Source organism: Alosa alosa, unplaced genomic scaffold (genome assembly GCF_017589495.1).
Source record: "Alosa alosa isolate M-15738 ecotype Scorff River unplaced genomic scaffold, AALO_Geno_1.1 AALO_1.0_unplaced_29, whole genome shotgun sequence".
Classification (NCBI taxonomy): Eukaryota; Metazoa; Chordata; class Actinopteri; order Clupeiformes; family Clupeidae; genus Alosa; species Alosa alosa.
In genome coordinates this window covers 16,871-24,078 of record NW_025962421.1, presented here as the reverse complement: position 1 = coordinate 24,078, position 7,208 = coordinate 16,871, and the positions used below count along the sequence as shown (strand labels likewise).

The window sequence follows — 7,208 nt, the reverse complement described above, 5'->3', positions numbered from 1 at the left end:
TTGAAAAAAATTTCTGTTTTTTCCTATTTTTAATCTTATATTTATAGTATTTATATTATCAAAATTTAATATAAAATTACCATATATTTTATAAAAATCTTTATATGGAGATAGTTTTAATCAAGTAAATAAAGATTCATCTCATATTATAGATAAGTTCTTATTATTATCTATATAAATCAATTCTGAAATATAATAATAATTTAAATATAATTTAAATTCATAATAATCTAATAGTCCTGATGTTTTTATATTCATATCTATATTATTTATTTTTAAAAATAATTTATAATCAAAAACATTCCTAATCTATTCACTTTTAAAAATAATATCTTTGGTTTTTGATTTTTTAAATTTAAGAATATAATCTCTATGTGCCTAACAAAAATTTTCTATACCATAAAAAATATAATAATTATTTTTAAATAGTTTTTTATTTAATATAAAAATATTTTCTTTACTTTTATCTAATTGGAATTCAATAAACTAAAATTTTGATTGTAATACTGATAAATAAATAATAAAAAAGAAATAAAGAAATAAAAGAATAAATAAAAATATTAATTTTATTATTATTATATTTTTAAACTTAAAATATAATCATTTACCACTCATAAAAGAATTTTTATATGTATTAAAATATTCATATTTAAAAAACATTAAATTTAATAAAAAGAAATTGTAAAAAATATAAATAAGGTAGTTTGGCTGAGTGGTTAAGGCGATACTTTGCTAAGGTATTGGGGCAACCTGCATGGGTTCGAATCCCATAGCTATCGATGTTATTTAAAATAAAAAAACAATTTTATTTTATAAAAAAACAATTATAAATTTAATAATAATAACAAAAAATTTTATTTATTTATAATAAACTATAAATATCAGAAGAATATGGCTAATCCTCTGCTATTCTAGAATTATCAAATAATGTAGTAATAGATTCTTGATCCATACTATTCTTATATCTACTATTCATATTATCTAATTTTATTTTATTATAAGATTGAAAATCTTTAAATTCTTTAAACTTCCAATTTTGTCTACAAAATGGACAATTATTTCCATTATCTGCCATTAATCATTTACTAATACAATGTAAATGAAATTCATGATTACACTATCCTACTGTAGGTGGACATGATAACCCAGGTTTATCACAATTATTAAAACTATGACACGATGATTCAAATAAATTCTAACATATACCACACTTCTCTTCCTTTAAATTTTTGAATTTTCATGTAGCAATTCTCTTAACATTAGTTATCTTTATTTTCATTATTTAACACAAATGATATATAAAATAACAGATGAAGAATATAAAAGTTTTTTAATTAAAGGTAATAAACAAAGAACAAAAGATTAGAAAAATTATCAAATAAATAATAATAATAAAGTAAGAAAAAATTTTGGATCAAATAAACATCAATCAATGTAATTAATAAATGTTTATTTAATTAATTAATTTATTTATTTATTTTAAAAATATCTTAAATTTAAAATTAAAAAAACTTAAACTTAAGGTAAATATAAAAAAACACTATTAAACTTAATGAGCTTTATTTTTGAAATATTAAAAAATATTTCATTATTTTTAATTATGCCATTGATATATTTTTTAATTTTAAAATATGTAAATGGTCCATTCATAAAAATACCTACTGTTAATCCATTACCTGGATCTTTAAATAGTTATAATTATTATATAAAAATTGATATAAATATTAATAAAAAATATGGTGGAAATTATATATATATTTCTATTAATAATAAAAAATTCAAATTATTGACAAAAAATACAATAATAGTAAGATTAGATAAAGAAGAAAAAAATATAAAATTATATTCAGTTGGAATATTTAATTTTAAAAGTGATATAGTAGAATATAAATATAAAAAATATAATTGAGTAGAAGAATATGATAAAAATGGTTATGCTTGCGGTATAAAAGAAACACCAAAATTAATATATAATACTGACAGTAATATAGTATCAATATATTTAGAAATATATAATAAAAATGATATCATAAAATGTATAGCTACAGATGATATGAATATGTTTTTATTACCAGGAGAAAAATATATATTTTGAAATTATAATAATAATTTTTTTATTAAAGAAGAAAAAAATAAATTAAAATATATAATAATTTATAACATAAGTAATTGAAGTAAAGGTAGATACTATTTTATATGCTCTACTATAAATCAAAAAATGAAAAATGAAATAACTAAAAGAAATATAGAATTATATTCTTCTTTTTTAGAAGAAACAGATCCAAAATTTATAATAATAGAATAAAACTATAGATATATAAATTAATAATTTTCAATTTATTTATAAAAACAGTATTAAATTTTTTAATAATTATTACTATATATAAATAAATTTAAATATTTATATTTGGTTCTTTAGGAAGTGTACTGTTATACTAATTATATTTTAGTATAAAAAATAAACTTTCGGGAAAGTCCCTGTAGAATTTTTCTTCTTATAAAGAAGAAAAGAGAAAGTCAAAATATGTAAAATATTTCATTATTAAAATTATCTTCTTGATAATTTATATAATATTTGAACTGTTTATAAGTTTTGCGATTCTATTAAATTTAATTTAATTAGAATCTAATGATAAGATAATTAAGAACTTTTAAAACAAAATAGGGCTTATGGGGAATCAGTTATTATAATAGTATAGAAATATATTATAATAATAACTGATTTTTTAAAAATAAAAAAAATAATTTTATTATAAGGAAATAAATATATCATATAACTTATTATAAAAATCTTTTATTATATATTCTTCTCCATTAAAATATATTTTATAAAATATATTATTTTCTAAATAAATAATAATATTATCTGTATTTAATTTTAAATCTTTTATAAATTTCTTCTAAATATTTAATATAAAATTAGTTGTTTCTAATCAATTTAAAATTATCAAAATAAATTTATTATTAATAGTCTAATAAAGAAATAATGGACCTTTACATATAATTTGTTTATCTAAATAATATACTGAACAATGAATTAAATCTGCATATATATCTTTAAAATTTTTATCTAATTTTTTTAAAAAATCTTCATTGTATTTTAATTTTAATTCTTTTCAATTTTTTATTGTATAATTATAATCCATTAACACAAATTTAAAATTAAAAATGTTAATTAAATTAGTAAGTATTAATAAAGAATATAATATAGAATTAAAAAATAATGCTAAATATATAGATTTACAAAGTTAGATAATAAAATACTTTAATATATAGCCAAACGAAATTATATTATCTAGAACTCCATTTGATAATCCAGTTTTTATAGAAGCAGCATCTTTTCAAACATTATCTGAATTAAATATAAATAATAATGATAAAATATATATACCAGAATATGAAGAAATACAAAATCATAATAAAAAATCTAAAATAATTGAAAATAAAAATAATATAATTGAAAATAAAAATAATATAATAGAAAATAAAAATAATATAATAGAAGAAGAATATAAATGTACACATAATAAAAATACAAAATGTAATAATTGTTTTACTAATACTATAAATTCTAATATTTTATCATATAAAAAATATATAAATAATTTAAAAGAAAATTGTTAGTTTGTAATGCATAAAAAATATATAAAACAAAATAAAAATTGTATATATTGTTAGCCTGAAAATATTGAAAAAATGATAGATGAAATATATAATAAAAATAATAATTGTTTTCATTCTAAAAATATAAAATGTACTAACTGTATATCTAAAACTATTATTTTAAAAAAATAGAATTATAGACATATAGATAATGTTTCATTTATTAATATAAATGAAGTATAGAGTTTTATATCTCAATGACAAATGAATATAAATTTTCAAAAATTTGCATTCTTAATAGGAGTATATGAAGAAATAGATGATGATGTAAGAGGATTAGTATATCATATATTAGAATTACCAAAACAATTATATTATTCTAGTCATGAATATGTTGAAATAAAATATAATGAAATATTTTTAAATACTATAAAAAATATAAAAAGATCTATAAAAAATTTAAATTTAGATATAATAGGATGTATTTATACTCATTTACCTAGAGAACATGATATAAAATATAAAGGTAAAATAAATATGTCAGCATATGATACTAAACGTAGTGCATAGCTTTAGTTATTATTTTCTAATAATGATTTATATAGATTTTTTACAGTAGTTATAGAATATGATAGTAATTTAGGATAGGTTGAACCTTATTGTTATACTTTAAGTTCACAATGTTTATTATTAGAAAAAATTAATTTATTACATATTTCTCCTAATGATTATAATACTTTTATATTTAAATATAATGATTCAGAAAATATAATATATGATAATAAAGAATTAAAAGAAAATGATTTATATTTATCAGATTATTTTTTAAATAAAGTAAATGTTACATAGCCTAAAGAAAAATTTAAAAATTTTTTTATTAATTTTGATTTTATATCTTCGGAATATTTAACAATAAATGAAAGTAATAGATGTTTAAAAGAATTTATAAAAAAATATAAAAATGAAAGAAATTGTAATTGAATAAGAAATTTTTATTTTCTTATTCATATAGAAAAATTCTTAAATGATGATATGTTAAAAGAATTATGTGAAGAATATATTAAAATGAAAAATGAAATAAATAATAAATTTAATAATAAAATATTTAAACATATAATTACATTGTTTTTTTAATTAAAAGTTAAATATTTTTTTAACAATTTTTTTTAAAATATATTTAAAATTTTTTAAAAGAAATCTTAATGGAGCATCTAACAAATACATATCTAATCCTACTAGTAAAATAATAAAAATAATAAATGAAAAAAATAACTAATACTAATATATATCTATATAAAGAGACTATAAAATAATTGATATACAATAAAATAAACTAAATATAGATCAATATATTTCTAATTTATTTTGTAGTATTTTAATTTTATTTTTTATTGAATATATTGTTAAAAATATTGGAAATATATATATAAAAATAAATTCAATTACTATACTCATAAACATTAAAACACAAATGAATTTTATATCATTATTTAAAATATAATATAAATTTAGGATATTCTATATGATTATTTTTTAATAAATAAATAATTTCGAAATTCTATTTATAAATTTAAATTTAAGTAAAATGAAATTTGCAGTTATTTTAGTTTTATTTTTAAACTTCATATTGCTCGTAGGAGAACTATCACTCATAGGATTTTGAATAATAGTATATAATAAATTATTTGTACCAGAAAGTTTAACATATTATATCTTAATAGGTATTTTAATTAGTATATTATAGACATTACCAAAATTATTTGGAATATTATCTTATTGTAATCAAGCGATGATATCGACAACATATATATTACTTGGAGGGATTGATTTTGGATGAAAATGTGTTTTATTATTTTTTACAATAAGATATTGGTGATGTTTTGGAACAGAAGAATATTTATTAGAATGAAGAACTTATTTTGTAGAAAAATTAAGAGTAGGAAGTACTATTGAAACTATTTTAGAATGTTGTGGATGAACTGATATCACTATAATAGAGGATCTATTAAGTACTAAATGTCAAGAATTAGCAGTAGGACCAGTATGTAAAACTAGATTTGAAGATATTTATTATTATAATTGATACAATGTTATATTTTTAATTTTAATAGTAATATTTTCATATACCGCACTTATAGCTGCATACTGAACAACAAATAGACTCAAATTTAAAGACAGAAAAGATATTGATGAAGATGAAGATCATTTTTAAGTTATTAATTAATTAAGAGAATAGTTTAAAATAATCATTTTTAATATAATAATAAATTTAATTTAAATTTAAGTAAAAAATGAAATTTGCAATTGGATTAGTTTTAATTTTAAACTTTATACTACTTATAAGTCAACTTTCAATAGGTTTATTCCATATAGTAACATATAACAAATTATTTGCACCGGAGAACTTTACATATGTTATTATTATATCAATAAGTATAACTGCAATATTAACAATACCAAAAATATTTGGAATTTTAGTATATTGTAATAGAACTTTAATATCATCATCTTATATTTTATTTGGAGGAATAGATTTTGGATTTTAGGTTATTATATGGTTTTTAAATATATATTTCTACTATTTATATTACTCTGAGGAAGAATTTGAACAATGATATGTATATTTTTCAGAACATCCTGGAATAGGAGAAGAAATTGAAGACACATTAGGTTGTTGTGGATGAACTGATCCAGCAATAATTACAGATTTATGGGGAGTTAGATGTTAGACAACACCAGAAGGACCTGGATGTAAAGATGTATTGACTGATGTTAGATATTATGTATATTATAATATATTATTTTATACATTAATTATTATAACAATGTATATTGCAATAGTTGGAGCATTTTGAACAGTAAAGAGATTAGCATTCAAAGACAGAAAAGATATTGATGATGAAGATGATCTTCATTATTAAATTTATTAATTAATTAATATGATAATTTCAAAATTATATTATAAAAATGTTATTTTCTATTTACATGTACAACATTCTTCAAATCTTAATATCCATGGATCAATACAACTCATATGGAAATAATGTTTACATGGAAGTACACGACAATATTCATTTTCTAAAAAATCTTGATAACATATTATACATATATTTTCTAATATTAAATTATCTTTTATTATTATTTCTTTATTATATTTTATAGTTTTCGTATATTTATCAATATCTTTTTTATTAAATATTTTTCTGTTAACAATAGGTCTTATTATCTAATTTGTTCCATTATATAATATTATTATATAGAAAAAAAAGATACCTGATATTAACTATAAAAATATGAAAAAAAATGAAATCATTGAAATAAATTTAAAATCAAATATAATTTTTACATCATTTGTTTTAATTATTAAAGATACTAATACTAAAATTAATACAAGTATTAAATTTAAAATATTAATATATTCATATAATATTCATATTTTAGATGAAAATAATTCCACTAAATAATCAGTCAATATTGCAGTAGAATAATTTGACCATAAATAAAATTTCAAAATTATATAGAATCTATATGGCAATGTTATAAAAATAAAAATAGATCTAATAATAAGTAATAAAAATAATAAGGAATATTTTTTATTGAATATA

The 7,208-nt window shown here is 16.8% G+C and overlaps 1 non-coding gene across 1 annotated transcript; it reads left to right on the top strand.

Moving 5' to 3' along the window:
* Window positions 1-698: 698 nt before the first annotated feature.
* trnas-gcu lies at window positions 699-779 on the top strand. The gene has a single exon. It is a non-coding gene; the product is annotated as a tRNA-Ser (tRNA).
* Window positions 780-7,208: the final 6,429 nt, after the last annotated feature.